This window comes from Delphinapterus leucas, chromosome 17, assembly GCF_059928025.1.
Source record: "Delphinapterus leucas isolate spDelLeu-1000000601 "Yukka" chromosome 17, BTC_Dleu_Yukka2, whole genome shotgun sequence".
Taxonomy (NCBI): Eukaryota; Metazoa; Chordata; class Mammalia; order Artiodactyla; family Monodontidae; genus Delphinapterus; species Delphinapterus leucas.
Genome location: NC_143145.1, coordinates 10,143,368 through 10,165,545, shown reverse-complemented (window position 1 = coordinate 10,165,545; position 22,178 = coordinate 10,143,368). Strand labels below are relative to the sequence as shown.

At 41.6% G+C, this 22,178-nt stretch overlaps 1 non-coding gene across 1 annotated transcript; it reads right to left on the bottom strand.

Moving 5' to 3' along the window:
• Positions 1–304: 304 nt before the first annotated feature.
• TRNAG-CCC (transfer RNA glycine (anticodon CCC)) lies at positions 305–377 on the bottom strand. The gene has a single exon. It is a non-coding gene; the product is annotated as a tRNA-Gly (tRNA).
• Between the last annotated feature and the right edge of the window lie 21,801 nt (positions 378–22,178).

The following is a 22,178-nucleotide window of genomic DNA, read 5'->3' as shown; positions in this document are numbered from 1 at the left end:
CTTCCATTGCTCATGGCCTCAGGATTTTCCTAAAGATGCTTTTTAGTTTTCATTGTGAAAAATCTCCCCCTCCCCATGACATCTTCTCCAGAAGCTCAATGTATTAGTGACCCGTTGCTGTGTGACAAATTACCCCCCAAACTTAGTATTTTACATCTTTTTTTTTTTTTTTTAATATTTATTGCTGCGCCAGGTCTTAGTTGCAGCACGTGGGATCTTCGTTGCGGCATGCGGGATCTTAGTTGTGTCATGTGGGATCTTAGTTGCAGCATGCGGGATCTTAGTTGCAGCATGTGAGATCTAGTTCCCTGACCAGGGATCGAACCCGGGCCCCTTGCATTGGGAGTGCAGAGTCCTAACCACTGGACCACCAGGGAAGTCCCAGCACTTTACATCTTAAGACAACAGTTAATGTGGGTCAGGAACCTGGGAGCTGCAGGCTGGTGCCTCTGGATCAAGGTGTCCCATGACAGTCAAGCTGTCACATGGGGCTACAGTCATCGCAAGATGGACTCATACCCTTGGCCTTATCTTTAGACCGTGTTTTCCTGGAAATGCTGTGGATTCGATCTTTGCTTAGAAGACATTTCTAAATGTTAGCAACCTTTACCACCTATAAAGGCTGAGAAGTTGCCAAACCATCAAGTCCTTTCTCCCTTTTGTTTTCAGCCCTTCCCTCAGTTTGTCTCTCTCTCTCTCTCACATTTTACCATATGCAGCAAAAGGAAACCTGGCAGTATCTTCAACACTTTTCTTGGAAACAGTCTTAGCTAGATAACCCAGTACATTAGGCATATTTTCTACTTTCCACACAGCTGCAGGTGAGAGCGTTGCTAAGCTTTCTGCTACTGCGTATCAAGTAGCCCCTTTATTTCAGTGGCCAATAAGATTTTCTTCAATTTCTTTCAAGCTCTCACCGTAGTATCCTCGAAGACCAAAATTCTATGAACAGTTGTGAATTGAAGATGCTTCAAGCTTTCATTAACCCTGCTCAAAGCTTATTGTTTGGTTCCAGAGCCACACCCACATTCTAGGTTTTTGTTACATTCAGTGCTCCACTCTGAGTACCAAAGTCTGTGTTAGTTTTCTGTTTTAGCATAACTTGAAACAAAAGGTTATCTCACAGTTTCTGTGGGTCCAGAAAGCAGGAGGGGCTTAGCTGGATGTTTCTGGCTCAAAATCTTTCATGAGTTTACAGTCAAGCTGTCAGCCAGGCCTGAGGTCTCATCTTAAAGACAACTGGGGCTGAAGGATGGGCTTACAAGTTCATTGATGTGGTGGATGTCAGGCATCATCCCTTCACAGGTTGTTGGACTGAGAGCCTTAATTCCTCACGGGCTGCTGGACTGAGGATCTCAGTCTGTCACTGTGTCATGTGACCCTCTTCACAAGGCTGTTCACAACATGGCAGCTTCTTTATTCTGGTATAAGTGATCCAAGAGAGAGTGAAAGAGAGAGCGAGGGTCCCTAATGGAAGCTAGTCTTGGAAGTGACATGTCACCACTTCTGTCACCTTCAGTTACTTAGACACGAGGCGCTAAATCCAGCTCACACTCAAGTGGAGGTGTTATACAAGGGCTTGAATTGCAGGAAGCCATTTTAGAAGCTGTTGACTCACTTGAGATAAAATATTTTCAAGCACAAATACTTACTGAGCAACTACTTTATGTCAGTGACTGTTCTAGGTGTTTGGGATGCATTAATGAGAAAAACAGACAAAAATGCCTGTTCTCAAAGAGCTTCCAGAGGGAAAAGCCCCTGCAAAGTTCCAGAGGCGTGTGAGAGCATGGTGCCTTTGAGGAGCCATGAGAGATTCAGAAGGATGGAGACCAAGTTGGAACTTGGATGTGAGGTTGAGGACATGGGTCTAGATCACAAAGCGCCTTCCCTGCTGGGTTGAGCATTTGGATTAATACCCAAAGCAATGGGGAGCCCTGAGTGGATTTTAAGGGTTAGAGTCATATTATGGGAAGGGCAGACTGGATGCAGGGAGATGGATTAGGAGGCAGGGGCCTTAGTTCACTCAGGGGATGCTGGTGCCCGTCAACTGGTGAAGAGGCAAAGTGTGATGTATCCATGAAGGGAATATTATTCAGCAATAAAAAGGAATGACTTACTGGTCCATGCTACAACATGGATGAACCTCGAAAACATGCTAAGTGAAAGAAGCCAGTCACCAATGACCACATGTTATATGATTCCATTTATATGATGTGTCCAGAGTAGGCAAATCATCCACAGAGACAGAAAGGAGATGAGGTGTTGCCTAGGTTTGGGTGAGCTGGGGATTTGAAGTATGGCGTTTCTTTTCAGGGAGATGGAAAAATATTCTGAAGTTTATGGTGGTGGTTGTTACAGAGCTCTGTGAATATGCTAAGTACCACTGAATTGAACACTTTAAGGGGGTGAACTGTATGGTATATGAATTGTGTCTCAGTAAAGTTGTTTTAAAAATACAGACAACAACAAATGAGAGGTGTCTGTGGCTCGACCTCAGAAAGTTCTTGTGACTTTGATCCATTTTTGGACTAATCACCTTCCCTCCCGCTGTCCATATTCAGTTCCTCAGACCTTATTGCAGCTTGTCCTTTGACACCAGTCTGCTTTCCTTCCTGTTTTCACAGGCACCTCCTTATCTCTAGCCTCTTGTCTCTCTGCCCTTTCCTTGCCCCCTCTTTAATTCCGCCCCCTGGGGTTCCCAGACTCCAGCTCTAACAGTCACCTCTGCCCAGATTTGCAGGCTCGGCCGATGTGCTCTAGGTCTGCCTTTTGGGTTTTTCCCTTATTCTGTTTACCAGGCCCTGGGCGGCCCCAGCTCTCCCAGAGCCTGACCTCAGAGCAAGGCCTCACTTTGCACGCTGCATCTCCATCTTGGAGCCAAACTTCCCGAAAAAGGTGATGCATCTGCATCTTAGCTCTGCCCCCTGAAAAGACCTATAGCCCCACTGTGGCCCCGGACGTGACCACAGCCAAGGGGCTGGGAAGTGGTAGAGTTGAAAGGTCATACCAAATGCCGTTGATGGCTCCTCATTGCTCAGGGGATGGAGTCCAAAATCCTTAATAAAGCCCTGCACAATCTGGTCCCTGTTTTCCTCTCATTTCTCACTGCTCTACCCATTTCTCTATGTTCTGCAAACTCCTTTCTGTTTCTCAAAGGTGCCATGTTCTCTCTTGCCTCTGGGCCATCCCATGTGCTTTCCTCTTTGCTAAGAATGTTCTTCTTGACATTTGTCTGGCTTTTTCATCCAATCTTAGGTCTTAGGCATTGCTCATTCTGGGAAGTCTTCCCCCCCCCACCCCGCCCCGTACCCTCCAGGGCTGTCTCAGGTGTATCTCCGTGTACATCCTTCATCTCATTAATCTTCATCGTACGCTCTAAATTATTATTCAGTTATTTGTTTCTCCCACTAGAATGCAAGGGTGTGGAACTTGTTTTACTCACGGTGCTATCTACCAATACCTAAGACAATAGATGCTTACTTAATACAGGAACGGAAAAAAGCTGCGTCCAACACAATGTCATACTGCCTGCAGATAATATAATTTAACTAGGATATCAATATTACTAGAACATAGAATTTCCTCACTGTGGTTTGGTCCTCCTTATGACCTGACTTTATTGGGGGATCCTGGTGGCAATGTTACTGACTAATATTAAACAGTACAACATATTATTTTGCTCTTTTAAATTTATGCCCTGAGAAGGATGTTGAACTTTGGAATGAGACAAAACTAGTTTCCAGCGCTGGCTACTCCCCTTCCTGGTTGTACTGATGATCTCATTTGAGCTTCAAATTCTTCAGTGGGAAATGGAAATAATATTACCTGCTCACAGGTTTGATGTGAGGAGAGAATGAAATAATACATTAGAAGGACTTAAGATAGGACCTGGCACAAGATAAGCACTTTCAAAATGTTAGCCATTGTTAGAATTACAATGAGGAAAATAAAAACTACCTTGCTTGGCAATTAGATGCTTGACAGGTGGAAGCTGTATTATTATTGCTATTATCATGAAGGAAGGTTTGTGGTTTTATTGTGATGGCTCTGAGATGGGTTGACAGGAAGCTGCTCTCTGAGAACGTAGGAGAGCGGGAGCTGTTGCTGGGAAGGTCCTTCCTCTGGTTTTTCTGGCAGGAGGCATTGAGGTGGCCAGTGCTGGTTGAACTCAGTAGAGGGTTGAAAGGCGCCCTTTAAAGGTCAGGGCCTTCTCCTGGCAACTTGCTTCTTTGGGCAAAGCACAGCACGGTACTTCGGAGAGGCCCTTATCCAGGAGCTTGGGGATCTTTTCTCCTCTCAGCTGGTAGGGGTGAAAAGACAGCCCAGGGCACCATTTGAAATTGCAGGGGGTGGAGTGAGGGTGTGTAAAAGAAAACTTTGTACGTGGGAAATACCACATCTGTGAAGCTCTGTTGAGACCTCGAAGACATACCTTCTTAACAGCATTAGAACTGCCAGGCGGCTCAGCTGCTGGTCTGATGGCGTTTTGGCTCTGGCCTGAGACTTTAGGGGCTGCTTTATTTACAACATGCTCCTTGGACTTAGCCCTCCTCCCTCTTCCAAAGGCTGGCCTTCAGGGGTGTGGATGTTGCTGTTTCCTTTCTCAAGTAAGAACTGGGATGTGAGGGGGACTTCCCTGGTGGTCCGGTGGTTAAGACTCCACGCTTCCAATGCAGGGGGCTCGGGTTCGATCCCTGGTCAACCCGAGGGATCGGGTTCGATCCCACATGACGTGCAGCATGGCCAAAAAATAAAATAAATAAAGATTTTAAAAAAAGAAAAGAACTGGGAGGTGATCTGGGTTACGGACGCCCAGGGATTTGGGTATTTGGAGCAGCAAGTCTGATGGCAATCTGGTTTCTGCCCCTGTCTTCTGACTAAGGGCACTAGCATCTTTCATGCTGAGGTCTGTGGCTCATGACTTCTTGGAGGTGTGGTGAAACTGTTGAAGCTTAGAATGTCAAAAGAGGGTGGGTTTCGGGGCCTGGGCAGAGCCAAGCTGGAACTTTGTCTTTGCCCCTTATATCTGTGCACCTTTGGTCAAGTTACTGCACTTCTCTGAGCCTGTGCTTCCTCATCTCTAAAACAGGGATCACATCTTCATTTAAAGTAACTGTTAATATGTTTGGATGTAGTTCTGCCATTTTATCATTTGTTTTCTGTTTGCTCCCTCTGCTTTTGTTCTTCTGTTTCCTATTTCCTGCCTTCTTTTGAATTATTTGAATACCTTTTAGTATTTCATTTCAGTTTATCTGTGGAGTTTTGACTACATCTGCAATGGACTGAATTTTGTCCCCCCAAATTAATATGTTGAAGCCCTAAGCCCCAATGTGATGGTATTTGCGGGTGGGGCCTTTGGGAGGTAATTAGGGTTAGGTGAAGTCATGAGGGTGAGGCCCTCTGGATGAGATTAATGCCCTTGTAAGAAGAGACACCAGAGTGCTTGCTGCTTCTCTCTCTGTCCACCCTGTGCACTGAGGAAAGGCCATGTGAGGACACAGCAAGAAGGTTGCTGTCTGCAACCCAAAGAGAGAGTCCTCACCAGACACTCACCCTGCTGGCACTCTGATCTCAGATTTCCAGGCTCCAGAATCATGGGAAATAAATTTCTGTCGTTTAAGCCACCTGGTCTATGGTAGTTTGTTATGACAGCCTGAGCAGACTCAGACGATATTTTTTGGGAGTTTTTATTTAGTTGTTATTGAAAGGATTACAGTATGCGTACTTAACTTTTCACAGTCTATTTAGAATCAATATTCTACCATTTCTGTTGGAATATAGAAATCCTCCCATCTTGTAGGTCCCTATACCCTACCCCCCTTTATGTATAGTTGGTGTATGAATCTCATGTACATACATTGAAAATCCCACCAGACAATATTATCATTTTTGCTTTTAACTGTCATACATACTTTAAAGAACCTAAGAGGAGAAAAACAGACACGAAGGTAATGTGTCATCTTTCTCTTGCTGTTTTCAAGACTTTTCTTTGTTTTGGCACTTTGATTATGATGTATCTGGGCATGGAAATCATAGATCTGAAAGCATTTTTTGGCACAAGGGGAATAACTCTATGTATTGTGAATACAAGTTAGACAAAGCTACATAAAATATCAAAAACTCAATTGGATGTAATTTTAAGTAACTTCTAAGAGTTGTTTGGTCCCAGGAATACAAAAGAATGAAAAATTCCATCAGACCTCCAAGTTTTAGAAATTACATTTCTTAGGTTATCATTGTCTTATCCATTCGGGCTGCTGCAACAGAGTATCAGGGTCACTTTTACACAACAGACATTTATTTCTTACAGTTTTAGAGGCTGGAAGTCCAAGATCAGGGTGCCAGCATGGTTGGGTGAGAGGACTCTCTTCAGGTTGCAGACTTCTTTTTTGGGGGTAGCTTCGGGGGGGGGGCTTTATTAAGTGATGCTTTAGTCTCAGTCTCTGTCAGCAGACTTCTTATTATACCTTCACATGGTGGAAGGGGCAAGGGAGTCCTCTGGGGCCTCTTTTATAAGGGCACAAATCTCATCCATCAGAGCTCTGCCCTCGTGACCTAATCACCTCCCAAAGGCCCCACCTCCTAATACCATCACATTGGGCATTAGGATATCAACATAGGAATTTGGGGAGCACACAAACATTCAGATCAAATCAATCATTGATTTCAAAAATCTAAGGCTAGGGCTTCCCTGGTGGCGCAGTGGTTGAGAGTCTGCCTGCCGATGCAGGGGACACGGGTTCGTGCCCTGGTCCGGGGGAATCCCGTGTGCCGCGGAGCGGCTGGGCCCGTGAGCCATGGCTGCTGAGCCTGCCCGTGCGGAACCTGTGCTCCGCAACGGGAGAGGCCACAACAGTGAGAGGCCCGCGTACCGCAAAAAAAAAAAAAAAAAAATCTAAGGCTATAGGGAGAAAGACATTTATACATTGGGGAGCTTATCAACTAGGGTGGGAGCCTCAGACTTTTGTAGTAAAAGAATTAGGCAGTGATCCCCCAAGAATGTGGGCTAACTGATTGCTCTCCTCTTGAAGTTATGGAAGAAATGATATTAACATTCAGGGGACTTCCCTGGCAGTCCAGTGGTTAGGACTTCACACTTTCACTGCTGAGGGCACGGGTTCAATCCCTGGTCGGGGAACTAAGATCCCTCAAGCCGTTATGCGTGGCCAAAAAATAAAACAAAACAAAACAAAAACAAATGATGTTAACATTCATAAACAAGAATCTAAGCAGCCTGCGCTGTTCCACATCTCTATTAGTAGATGAAGTCAACTGTAACAACAAAACAGGCCTCCTGTGGCCTGAGGCCCTTCCAGTTGTCATGATGAATATGAGGGCTGCAGTTCAAAGGACTGTGGGGCTGCAAACCAGATGACACCATCAGGGGACAGCCTGCGATGGCTCCAAACCCTGGAGGACATATTACTGTCTTTGTCCAAGACACATTTCTATTCCAATTCCTTTTCATCCTAAGTGTGAGCTGCCAGGAGAACACTGGACTCTATACCAACCCAGGCCTCCAGCCAGGAGACTATGTACATGAAGAAATTCTGGATAAGGAATTGGCTCACAAGTGGATGCTCACAGCAGAAATTAACACAACATTGTAAATCAACGATACTTCAATAAAATAAACTTTTAAAATAACATCCCATCCCCTTTGCCATATTCTAAGCAAGTCATGGGGGAGGGGATTGTAAAAGAAAGAGCATGAATCATTGAGGGTCACCTTAAGGGTATATTTGCCATACTGGGTTATGAGATAGATAACCCGAATTTTGCTCTGACTCCACCATTTATTGGATGTGTATCTTTCAGTGAGCCATTTCACTTTTCTTGATATGTCATTTCATCTCTAAATTAGAGCTAATAATTTGCTCCCTGCCCATGTCACAGTTTCTGAGAAGATTAAGTGAGATAATGCATGTGCAGAAGCTACAAAACTATGAGATTATAATGTACTAATAAACATAAATGGATTACCCAGATGAAGCTTTTATTAGAACTAGTTATCTTCCTTGGAACTGAACAAATGTTGGGTTGCATAAATTTCTGATCTTTCTGTTGTCAGGGGCTTAAATATACTTGGATAACAAAAGACTATGTTTAATTTTATAGAGACATTTGTACTGTAATCACTTATGCTAATGGAAAATGTACATGTGAAAGTCTTGACAACTAAGAGACTCTTGAGGGTATTTTTTCAGAATTATTTAAAACATCATAAATATAGATTATATGACTTTTGCATAATATCCTGCCAGCCACAGATGCCTGCCAAATACATGCAGGACCGGAGTCATGCAATGAATTATGAGTCAAAAGAGCAAACTTCTGAATCTGGCACTATCAGAGCCACAAAATGAGTCTGTGACCTTGGGAAAGTGAATTTACTACACTAGAAGCTTCAGTTCCCTCATCTGTGAAAATGAGAAGGGTGAGCTCCAAAATCTCTGAGGTGCCTTCCAGCTCAAAGATTCTAAGAACCAAAGGGCCAGGACCATTTCCTGATCCGCCATATTTATAATTTTTGGTTATAGGAAGCAGATCCAACTATCACGCACCTCTCTTGTGAGAGTCTGTCTGTTTACACCGCAACTTGAATTGGAGGTTGAGTGTACGTGGTGGGTGCTCTGGGGTGTTGCCTCATCTCCCTTTCAGGACCAATGCGTTCATTCCTCCCACAGCTGCTGATGTTGTCTGCTGATGACTCACAGCTGGGTTCCTTCCCAGGAGTTACCCTGAGCGGAAGAGAGCTGCTCAGACCATTCCCCCTTGTATGGGGCAACTCATACCCAACGAGTGGTCATTGAAAGTGTCATAAAGTAGGAGTATAGAGGCCTGGCCCCATTGCCTTCACTTGGGGTAGCTCTCATGGTCTATCCAGGCCCCAGATTTCCCCATGAGGTTGGCTGAGAACTCTTTTAAAACATGGGCCTTGCACTTCTGTCCAGTATGTTGTCGTCACTGTCTCCATGGGTATTGATCCTGAGCTGCTTTTACCCACTAGACTAAGGTTTCCCCAAGTTGAATGTATGTGCCTCAGGGAATGTACACAGTAACCCACTGGAGACCAAAGAAGAAATGAGAACTTCTGTTTATATGTTTATACCTGGAGAATGGGAGTTGCCAAAGTAGAGTGGTAATTAGTTCACTTTCAGCACCCTGGGACCTTTTGCTCTGAATATGTGCCCGGGTAAGTGGCTCTACAGAGTATATTGAATTAAAATTAGAATCTTTCCAATATCTCATAATGTGACGGTGACTCAGTGGTTCACCAGTCATCCTGTGGCAAATCATGAACAGTCAAAGACAAAGAAGAGTTGTGTATTTCTGCTTTATGAAAAGCAAGTGGCTGTGTTTACTGATGTTCCTGGGATAACGTACTGCTTATCAAAGCATACTGCTCACCCAATATTAAAAAACAAAAACCGAAACATGTTCAATCTATGCTTTGATTACAAAGGTGAAAATTTAACAATAATTGAGAAAATAACTCCCTTTCTAAATTTAATTTAATTTAATTTTTTTAACATCTTTATTGGAGTATAATTGCTTTACAATGGTGTGTTAGTTTCTGCTTTATAACAAAGTGAATCAGTTATACATATACATATGTTCCCATATCTCCTCCCTCTTGCGTCTCCCTCCCACCCTCCCTATCCCACCCCCCCCGCACCCCACCCCTCTAGGTGGTCACAAACCACCGAGCTGAGATCTCCCTGTGCTATGCGGCTGCTTCCCACTAGCTATCTGTTTTACGTTTGGTAGTATAATAACTCCCTTTTTCAAAAGAACTCATGCTTTGGGGAAATATTTTGAAAAATGGGTGTTTAGAGGTAATGCCATCAGTACATGATTTTTTTTGGTTACTGTGTATAAAGTGTGATACCTATAAAAAAATTCTCTTATCTGTGCACTTAAGCTTGGAAACAATATTTCCTAATCTGTTTAATAATCTTTAAAATAAAGAGGTTCAGGGGGTTTTAAATCCATTTATTGCCTCCAAATATAAAAAAATAGAACATCTTCTGGTTAGTTTGCTGCAATAACCACTGATTGATCAGGAAAGGTGAAATTTTACTAGTCAAATTTTACTAGATCAAAAATCCTTGCAAAATCGGAGGCAGAATTGAAAATGAATATCATAATGTAGCTAGCATAGCAAACATTGTAGTCCTTTAATTGGACTGATGAATCTTTAGGAGCTATGTTGGTAACTTATGAGGGTCATTAAAACCAAATATTAAAACAATTGAACTTAAAACCAAAGTTTACATGTGCCATGTTACAAAATGAAGTAGCATTTTAAAAATAAGAAAGTATATTCAATCACATCCCTCTAACTAAAAATACATTATTATTGAAAATTTTATTTTGGTGAGATTGAAGTCTTTGTATCGTTAATAAGAAGTAAAGATCACTTATTCATAACCTATATATAATATAAATAAAAATATATGTGTTGAAGATAGATGCTCAAACATACGTATTTTTTCCTGTACACAAACAAGAAAATTTGGAACCTGCTATGCTCTACTAAGAGCTTCTCAAATCTTATTCAACATTCCATCTTCAGTGCTTAACAAATAGGAGATGTCATTGAAATGATTAATTAAAGAGTGGAAGGTTGAAGTAATTGATGGATCAATAGCTACTGGGTGGATAGATGGACATAAGATGCAAGGATGCATTGACAGATAGATGCACAGTAATCACAGTGCTAGGTATTAGGAAGGGACAGAAAAGCAATGCAAGTCTTGGTACCTCTGTCCCGGAGCTTTTACTATCTAGCCTGGGAGACAAGTACACATGCAGGGAATAGTTTTACAAAAGCACGAGGCACTTGTTGATTAAATGCTCAGATAACTAGAACCAGCATAAATGCAGTAAGTTTTGCCGTTTCATTCCATGAACCTGGAGCAAGCAGATCAGGGTTGAAGACTGTCATCTTCCACTCTCTAACTCTGCACACTAAAGACTACATAACCCCATAAGCATTAGTGGCATTAATCAACCCCCCAGCTTGAGAAAGTAACTTTCCCGCTTAAGGAATATTTTCTAGTTGCAGCTTTCATCAGTTCAGTGTTTTTGGTGAAAGAGTTTCCCTTCCAAAACTATAATTACACCTTCAAGTCTGGGAATGCCTACAGATGATCCCTGGTATTTCTTATTGAGACGTAACAAAAGGGAGGAAAATGCAAAAAAAAAAAAATCTCTAACTTAATTACTAGCATCCTTATAAATTTACCTACCTAGGAAACCCAAAGGGAACATGGACATTCCCTTGGCGATTCCCTACTTCACCAAATGCCATTTTTTATGTAGCAGGGACATGCTTAATGCTGGGGAGATTATGATGATTAAACAAACCATTAGGATAAAAAATGACTTCTATAAAAGCAAGAAAAGGATTTAGAGTTTTTGTGTCAGGCATTGTTCAGTCAGTCAGTCATGCAGCATGCATTCATCGGCACCTATTGTGTACTAGGCTTAGTCCTAAGTGTTGATGATACAAAGATAATTATCAAACACAAAAATCAAGAAGGTACATGAAGCAAATGTATCTATTTGCCCACCCGTTGAAAAATCCTTTAAATGACAGAAAGCACACTTTTCAGAAAGAGCAAATTTGGTACCAATAACCAACCGTTCTACTGAAAACAACTAGAAAAGCTGGATAAAATATTTTTTAAGAACTTCTTAAAGGCACTATAGAGCTGACAAGATAGCAGAATTTACCATACTGGTACCTGGAAAAGGATAGAGGCCCAGGGAGATGATCTCAGTTTTGGAATATTTTTTCCTCTAGGAAAATGTTTTTCCACGTATATGCGTTAATATATGGTATTTGTTTTTCTCTTTCTGACTTACTTCACTCTGTATGACAGTCTCTAGGTCCATGCACGTCTCTACAAAGGACCCAATTTTGTTCCTTTTTATGGCTAATATCCCATTGTATATATGTACCACATCTTCTTTATCCATTTGTCTGTTGATGAGCATTTAGGTTGCTTCCGTGACCTGGCTGTTGTAAATAGTGCTGCAGTGAACATTGGGGTGCATGTGTCTGTTTTTGTTTTTTCTGTCTGTTGAGATGATCATGTGGTTTTTGCCCTTTAACCTGTTAGTATGGTGTATTACATTGATTTTCATTTATTTATTTGGTTGCACCAGGTCTTAGTTGGGGCTCCTGGGCCCCTTAGTTGTGGCATGAGGGCTCTTAGTTGCGGCATGCGGAATGTAGTTCCCTGACCAGGGATTGAACCCAGGCTCCCTGCATTGGGAGTGTGGAATCTTAACCACTGGACCACCAGGGAAGTCCCTATATACATATTTAAAATACACAATAACAATGGTATATAAGTTAGAAAGATGTTAAAGTGTTCTAAGAATTTTTCATTGTCTAGGAAGCGGGTAATTTTAGACTTAGGTAAATCAATGACGCATATTGTAATCACTAGAATAACTACTGAAATACCTATAAAAGAGTATATAACGTCCATGCTAATAGAAGATATGAAGGATATGAGATAATAAAAATTTTTCCATTAATCTTAATGAAGGCAAGAAAGCAAAAAAAAAAAAAAGAGGAATATACTAGGTAAATGAATAGAAAGTACTTAGTAAGATGGCAAGTTAAAACCCAAGACATCAGTAATCACATTAAATGTTAATAGAATAAATGTTCCTTCAAAAAACAGATCGTCAGAATGGATTTTCAAAAACCCTGGCATATGATCTTTAAAAGAGGCACATCTAAAACGTAAGACAAAAGAGCAATTATAACAGAAGAATGGAAAATGAAAAGAAAGGTGGCATGTCATATTTATATCAGACCAAACAGGCTTAAAGGCAAAGAATTGCAAGATACAAAAAAAGAACATTTTGTAATAAAAACAGGTTCAATTTGCTAGGAAGATATAACAGTTCTAAATTTGTGTACACTTAATAACATAGTCTCAAATATACATAAAGTTAAATTTGACGGAACTGCAAGGAAAAATACACAGATTTGCTGCCAGAGTGAGAGACTTCAACATATTTCTCAGTAATTAATAGAATAAGAAGAAAAAATTATAATATTTTCTATGGAAAGGATATAAAAACAATTCAGTCTTTTCTCTAGTATGGTTGATTGGAATTTGCTTGTTTTTAATCGATGATATTTCAGGAAGGTCTCTTTCAACTTCACAGTCTGCTCTTGGTAATGTCTAAGTTGGGAAGACCTCTATCAGACTTATTTCATGTGTGAGTTATAAAATTAGGAAGGATTTTCCACACACTTGCGTTTGCACTTCATTTTTTCTCCACTGCCCCATATTTTTGATGCCGGGCACCATAGAAACCATTCATATCTCGATAAACAATGTCTGGCCCTGGATATTATTTGTATCCTGACTCTAGGCAGTAAGAATATTTCTGAAAGTCATTCCTTTCTGCCGTAGATAACAATAATGTAACCGTACATGGAAATGATTGTAACCACATAAATATATCCCATTGAACTCACACTGGATGAATCCACTTCTTCAGCTGAATTCCCCAAATGACGCAACTACTCCCATATCAACATGAGGGGAAGTACGATCAAGAGAAGGCTAGAGTGGAGACAGTGGTCCTAACCAATTATGGGGAAAACATTTTACTTGGTATATTTCATAAACGCCCATGACTATATGGATCCTTGGAAGGGACCTACGTTCGTGAGAGGCCCCGAAGGTTCTCTGCTTGATTAGCTTCATAGCAAATCTGCCCTCGCCTGGCAACTGGTAGGAGCTCAATCAATGTTTATTGAATGAATGAATAAACCTGTGTGATTCAGATTCTTGCCAGCTGGAACAGATGCTCACCATAAGCAACCAGTACAGCCATCCTGGTGAGTACTGGGTGACCATTGGCATGGTCCTACTCCCCAGTGGCTGTTTCAGTGGAATCTCACTATAGAGTTACTTTGACCCAAGAAGCTAACTCAGTGTAGGTTTATCCCTCACATATGCTTAAACTGTCTGGATCCAACTTGGGACCACATCACAGAGCATGACTCTTGACTCTGTGAACAAGTCACATGGATCCACATTTAGCCCCTCCAAAATTGCCATCTTGGTCCTGAACAAAGCATAAAGTTTGGGACAGTCAATTTAACATTGCCAAGATTTAACGATTTAAAGCCATTTCCTCACCAGTGCTCGAAACACAGAAAACTCAGCTACCTCGCAGTTAAAAGTTTTTGTATTCTGTTCCTTTGAAATCTGTTGGTCTATCTTGTACCTTGAATGGCTCTTTTACCCATCTGTGGTTTTAAACAACATGGATTAGTCATTTGGAAAATATTTGCTCAGTGGGTTATACAGATATCCCAGTTGTTGACATTTTTCATGATACAATATCAAAAAATCACATTTATGATTATCCCCAGCATTGGGAAACTGTTTGAAATTCTAACCTTCACTTTGAAAATGGAATTTTATCATAGGCAACAAACAGTTTTTCTTGAAGTGACTGCCTCACTTCATTCACTTTATTTTCTTTTCTTCAGTTTTATTGAGATATAACTGGCAAGTAAAATGATAATATATTGAAAGTACACAACGTGATGACTTGATATATGTATATATTTTGAAAAGATTCTCACAAGCCAGTTAGTTAACACATCCATCATCACACATATTAACCCTGTGTGTGTGTGTGTGTGTGTGTGTATGAGAACACATGTTCTACTCTCTTAGCAAATTCAATTATACAACACATTGTTGTCATCTATAGTCACCAGGTTTTACAGTACATCCTCAGACTTTATTCATCTCATAGCTGAAAGTTTTACCAACCTCTATTTCCCCCACCTTCCAGCCCCTGGTAAACCTTTTTTCTATTCTCTGTTTCTATGAGTTTGACCTCTCTCTCTCTCTCTTTTTTTTTTTTTTAAAGATTCCACATCTAAGTGATAGTATGCAGTGTTTGTGTTTCTCTGTCTGGCTTATTTCAGTTAGCTTAGTACCTTCCATGTTGATTCGTGTTGTTGCAAATGGCAGAATTTCCTCCTTTTTTAAGGCTGAGCAATATTCCATTTGTGTGTGTGTGTGTGTGTGTGTGTGTACACACACTTGCCTTCCACATTTCTAAGATATTTTCTTATGTTTTCATTAAGAAGCTTTATAGCGTAGTTTTCACATCTAGGTCTATGATTCATTTTGAATTGATGTCTATTTATGGTATAAGACAGAGTACAAGGTTTATTTTTTACATGCATATATTCAGTTGTTCCAGCACCATTTTTTGAAAAGGCTTTCCTTCCCTCTTGATTTGTACTTGTACCTTTGTCAAAACACACATGATATATACCTGCATATGTGTGTATATATATATATGCCTATTTCTGGACTCCATTTGTTTTTATTGATTTATTTGTTTACTTGTAATTAACCATAATTTAATTACTACAGCTTTATAGTAAATCTTGAAATATGTTAATGTAAATCCTTCAACTTTGTTCTTCTTAAAATTATCTTAGGTATTCTAGGTTCTTTCCATTTCCACATATATTTTAGAATCAGCTTATTAATGTTTATAAAGAAAGTCTTTCAAGAGTTTGACTGGAATGTTATTGAATCTATAGATCAATTTGGGGAGAATTTCCATCTTAACAAAATTAAATATTTGAGTCTATTAATACAGTATGACTTTCTTTTTTTAATCTCTTTGTTATCTTCTTTAATTTATCTTAGCAATGTTTTGTGGTTTTCAGTGTAACTGAAAACTACAGATTAATAAATTAATCTGTTGTTAATTTATTCTTAGATATTTTTGGTATTTTTTAGTTTCTTATTGTTACAGCTAATACGATGTTTTTTCATTACCTTCTACACCCTAAATATAAGCAGAACCCAGCTGCAGTATGGATTTAACACACTATACAATTCATTGTAAGTGCATTTATAATTTACTTAAAGAATCCCTTACTGTTGGGAATTTAGTTTATTTAAATTCTATTCGCTTATAAGTAAAACTGAACTGAGCATTTAAATGGAATATATTGAACCAGATACTGTTCTTAGCACCTTGTATTAGCTTATTTAAGCGTCAGAAAAGCCATTTTGTTAATGTCTGATTCTCTTTTTAGAATAAATCCCTAGACATGAAATTGATAGAGAAGAGGGTGTACATGTTTGCAGAGCTCTGGCAGACAAACAAGAACTTCTTGCCAGGTCATTTGAGGGCAGCCAGGCTAACAGTGTGGTACAGTCCGCACCTTGGCATCCAGTACGTAGGCTTAAAAACCCAGCCCATGGGAAGCACGACAATAAATCTTTGTCTATGGGATAGAAGGATGAAGGGATGTTTAGATGAACCACGGAAGCGAGAGGTCAGCTCAATTGTTGTGAACTTTCCTGGATTTGAGCCAGCTCTGTGTTTGTCCACCTGTCTTCATAAACTTCACGTGGAAAACACAACCATCAAGAGAATCCACGCTGGTTAAGTAATCATGTGCAGTTAATTGCCTTTCATCGTTAGAGAAATGGGTTATGACATTATTATATGATTCATGCCAGAGCCTTCCCTCATCTGTCTCAGATTTCATACTCGTGTCCATACTGGTTTCGAAACCCTGGATCATACTTCATCTTTCGTCAAGAAGCTAGGCGCATTGCCTGTATCCAAGATGCCAGTGTATAGCACAAAGCACATTAACCTTCTAAAAATCTCCTGGCTTTTGACATTATAGCAGCACATTGATGGGCCCAGGAAGGCCATGGCTATTGAGAGTATCCCAGAATCTATGAGCAGAATAACTGGACACACCGTAAAAGTGGGGGAACAAGGTCTTGGGAATCAATTATCCAAGGGACTTTCAAGTTTCTGCCCGTCTTGTGAGCAGAGTCAGTGAGAGTGTTCATTGCCATTGCCTGTTATCTTTCTGAGGATGTTGGTACAACAAATAGCACTGGAACATAGAGCTAGTGTCTCCCTCTGGAGCAGAAGGCAGATTTGTTTGCTGACCAGTCGTGTCTCTCTCCAGGGCCAAGGTTGGGCGGTTTTGCTTATAGCCTCTTTAAAAGATTGGACTTTCTTAATCTCGTGATTCCTCTCCTTTAACACAACCCACTGTGTGTGCAAGGTTACCTGGCCTTCATTGCATTGCCTTGTGGGAACTGGGCCTCAGGGAACCAGCACTAATGATGACATTCCGGATACTATGAGTAATAAGCTGTCTTTTGTCTCTGACCAGGAGTTTTGTGTCTTCTGCCAGCATCCATGAAGTTTGGTAGGGTAACTTGTTAGATTTCAGGTAGGGTAAAATTCCAGACCCTTCCCAGTTATTTATTTTCTGTTTATTTTATTGAAGTATAGTTGATTTACAACATTGAGTTAATTTCTGCTGTATAGCAAAGTGATTCAGTTTATATATATATATATAATCTTTTTCATATTCTTTTCTATTATGGTTTATCACAGGTTATTGAATATAGTTCCCTGTGCTATATAGTAGGACCTTTTTGTTCATCCATTCTATATATAATAGTTTGCCTCTGCTAATCCCAAACTCCAATCCATCTCTCCCCACCATGCCCTCCACCTTGGCAACCACAAGTCTGTTCTCTATGTCTGTGGACCTTTCACAGCTCTTTTTTTTTTTTTTTTAAATAAATTTATTTATTTATGGCTGAGCTGGGTCTTTGTTGCTACGCGCGGACTTTCTCTAGTTGTGGCAAGCAGGGGCTACTCTTCGTTGTGCGTGGACTTCTCATTGCAGTGTCTCTTGTTGCGGAGCACAGGCTCTAGGCGCGCGGGCTTCAGTAGTTGTGGCACGCGGGCTCTAGAGCGCAGGTTCTGTAGTTGTGGCACACGGGCTTAGTTGCTCCGTGGCACGTGGGATCTTCCCGGGCCAGGGCTCGAATCCGTGTCCCCTGCACTGGCAGGCGGATTCTTAACCACTGCGCCACCAGGGAAGCCCAGACCTTTCACAGCTCTTAATGCAAGGTGGGAGTCCGGAGCTTGAGGGCTGAGCTGAGTTCAGAGTTGCTAGTGAAGGTCAAAGCGATGAAGCAACATACAGGGCTGAGTAACTTCCTGCCATTTTCATCACCAATGCAGGCAGTGGGATAAACCCCAGACTGAAACTGGGGGTCATTGCTGAGTCCTGTGGGGGCCTGAGGGAGGCAAAGGAAGAATAAAATGGAGATAGGGGCTGTCAAACAGAATTAAGACTCAATTCAGTCAATTCTTGTTGCTGGTCAACAACCTTTATTAAAACCAAAACAGTACAGTGGGGGAAATGTGGTGATGGAGAGTCACGGATGAACTGTGGTACTGCTCTTCCACTCATCCAGGTTCTTTACTGGATCCTCATTACAGAAAGGTCAGTAAGGGCCTGCCATGATCCTTCATTTAGGGTTGCAGTGAGGCTCAGATGAGATGATGTATGAGAAAGCTCTAAAGCAAGAGGTGAAAAAGTAAGGATGTTATTCTCGCACACTGCCTGGTGCTTAGTTAATTAAAATCATTAAATCTAGGGCGAGGCTGAAAATAATCATAGCCACCATTTGTAGGGCACTTATTCTTGTAAGCACTTTACAATCATTATATCACTTAATTCTCACAAAACGCCCCGAGGAGGGTAATATTATCCTCATGTTAGGAATGAGGGAAATAAGCCTGTGGGGCTCAGAACACAAAGAGAAAACATAGCTCAGTGATTAAGAGATGAGACAGAAGCATGGAAGGACTATGAAGTGCTTTTCCCTACTCCCGCCGTCCAGCTTGGGTGTCACCTTTCCAGCCCTGCCTTCCTAACTCCATGCAAGATGCACCAATAGGAAAGAAGTGGGCCCCTTGACCAGCCACTCTTCAAAGAGCCCTCGCTGGCTCTACGCTGGATGATTCCCTGCTTTAGAAGCCCTGATCAGGAGGTTAGCTTCCCTCTTCTGCTCACCTCTCTCTCCATTTATCCTCTGAGCATCCAAAGGCCAGGGGCATCTCCTGCGTCTCCATAAATAAATGTTCAAGGAAGGCAGGAAGGAATGAGAGGGTAAGAGTAGGAGGTGAGGAAAGAATGGCCAGGCAAGGACAGGAGCATGATTCAAAAGCAGGGATGACAAAGTCAGCCAGTGGGAAAGGGGGCTCAGTGGCCAGGCTGGCACGGACAGAAGCAGCAGCCTCTCCTGCTCTAAAGCTCCTCGCCTTGAGAATGGAGTAGAAGAAAGTAGCAAGTAAGCAGTGGGAGAAGGAGGCTCTTCCTCTTTCTGGCTTCCCGGAAGGGGAGGAGAGAACCTGGTGGGTCGCCGGGGAGTAAAGTCCTGCTGTTGTCAGAGCCCGTCTGGAGCACGGCGCTCAGTTGTGCAACATGGGTGACGGGGTGACTTGGGGCAGGATCAGATGAAGGGTCTCCCATATCTGTCGTATGAGGAGCTGTTGACAGATCTGAGGAATTGTTCCCTTCGGAGCACTCCTGGAATCGTCTCCAGGAGTGATTCCCTGTCTCAGATGGTGCCCAGAGAATGCAGGATGATCAGCACCAGCTGGGGGGCAGCTTGGTGTGGGGTTTGTTCAAATCCAGGCTCCAACACTTTCTTTCTTTCTTTCTTTTTTTTTTTTTTTTTGCGGTACACGGGCCTCTCACTGTTGTGGCCTCTCCCGTTGCAGAGCACAGGCTCCGGACGCGCAGGCTCAGCGGCCATGGCTCACGGGCCCAGCTGCTCCACACCATGTGGGATCTTCCTGGACCGGGGCACGAACCCGTGTCCCCTGCATCGGCAGGCGGACTCCCAACCACTGCGCCACCAGGGAAGCCCTCTTTCTTTTTTTTAAAAATTGGAGTATAGTTGATTTACAATGTTGTGTTAGTTTCTGGTGTACAACAGAGTGATTCAGTAACATATATATATTATTTTTCATTATGGTTTATTACAGGATATTGAATATAGTTCCCTGTGCTATACAGTAGGACCTTATTGTTTTATTGTTTATCCATTCTTTATATAATAGTTTGCATGTGCTAACCCCAAACTCCCAATCCAACCCTCCCCCCATCTCCCCCCTCCCCTTTGGCAACCACAGATCTGTTCTCTATGTCTGTGAGTCTCTTTCTGTTTCATAAATAAGTTCATTTGCAACACTTTCAAACTGTGTGATCTTGGACTAATATCTTGAGTTCTCTGAGTGTCTGTTTCCTTGTGTTTGAAAAGAGGTAACACCTGTCTTGCAAGGTTTTTTTTTTTTTCTTTGAAGGATTAGAGACCATGTAAGAAAACTGTCCGGTTCAAGACGGTCTTTATAAATGGTGGCTATAATCAACCCTCATGATACAAAAAGGGTCTTAGCATCAGGTGAGTGAGGGTGGGAAGGTGGGGACCAGATAATCTTTAATGTCTTGTCCAAGATTCCAAGGAAATGAACTAAACTTCTAATGTGACCCTGGACAGTTTGCACTGCCATCCATGCCTCGTCATTGTCATCGAATGCATGATGATTTTCCATATATTTATGTCCCTTGTCTTTCCACAAAGAAAAAGATAGGCCGAAGGGAGGAGAAAATATAAATAAGTGATTATAAGCATGAAGTGATGGTTCTAAGGGTGACAGGTGCTGGGAAAAAACTGATCCAAACAGACACCTTGGACCAGGCCAGGCATCCAGTTGGCAGAGACGATGTTCTCTCCCACGTCAGTGCCTGCTGCCAGTTGGCGGCTGTGTTGGTGATAGAGAAGGCTCCATTTGGCTCCATTTCAGACAAGTTGAATGAACATCATTAGAGTAATGTAAAAGGGGTGATGGACAACTTGGACGAAGTCACAGAACAAGCGCTGATCAAATTTGCATCTGACTCGAAGCTGGGAGAGCGAGCTGAAATGCTGAGTGATCTCATCAAGATTCTAAAAGATCTAGGCAGGCAGAAACAATGAACTGAAATTAACTGGGTCAAATTTCATAGGGAAAAATCAAGGTCCTGAATCTAGATTATAAAAAGAATCAAGTTTTGCAAACCTAGTGACAAGGACAGAATCTAAGATGGAAAAGATTGATTAATTGGCTCTAACAAACTATAAAACATGTGCATGTCAAAAATGCTATAAAGAAGATGAAAAGGCAAACAGTAAACTGGGAAAAATAATGACAACATATATGATCATGCAAGTGAGTTAATAAGTTTAAGAGATCTTTCAAATCAATAAAGAAAAATGCTCCATTAGAAAGATGGAGAATGCATGTAAACAAGCAGTTCAGAAAATAAGAAATCAAAGTGGTCAAACAGCATGTGAAAAATGTTCACCCACAGTATTTAAAAATGCAAATAAAAACAAAAGTGGAATACTCTTTTTCCCCTATCCGATTAACAATGATTTGAAGGAGCAGCGTTAGATGGTCAACGTCAGCAGGTCTCAGGAGAAGTGCGCAGTGTCAGCTGCTTGCAGGGGAGTATAAATCCTCACAGACTTAAAGGAGGCCAGTTTGGTAGTACCAAAAGCCTTAAAAATAGCCAAATACCTTGCCCTAGAACTCCACTGTTAGGAATTTATCCTAAGGGAAAGTAAAGTCAGGGAAGAAGTCAAAGATCTATTGGCATATTCGTGGCAGCATGATTTAGAACAGAAGAAAGTTCATAACAACCCAATGTTCAACAGTGGGGTATTCATAAATTAGGGTAATCAGAATGATGAAATACCTTTTGACTGTTAGGAATCACTGATGGGAGAAAATGTTCCCAGTGCGTTGCTGTGGTGCACAGGGAGATGGGCTGCTTAGATCCAAGTCCAAGGAAGGGCTTGATACCATGTTAGCTCCTTCAGGGTTTGTGTCCCCTGCGGAGAGCCAAGGACACATCCTTCTCAGCTGGCCCACCTCCAGTGACTGTTTGAGGCACGGGTATAAAACCCGGCCATTTCCACCCAGCACAGAGCATTCTGGTACACCATTAATGCTCCAGAGCTCCTCATGAGGTTGGCCCCGGGTGGGTCAAGGCTGCTGTTGGGAGAGAATTCTCCATGAATATTTTCATATTTTCTGCGTAGTCTGAGATTTTTGAGGAAAGAGCACTGGCAAAATTGGTTAAAGATGACTTTTAACCAAGAATTGCTAACATGCCTTAGAAGTTAGAGATAGTGTGTTGTTCCAAATTGATTTAGAGATTTAACTTCCTAAAGCCATGTGCTTACATTCTAGGGTAAAAAGCCTGGAGATGC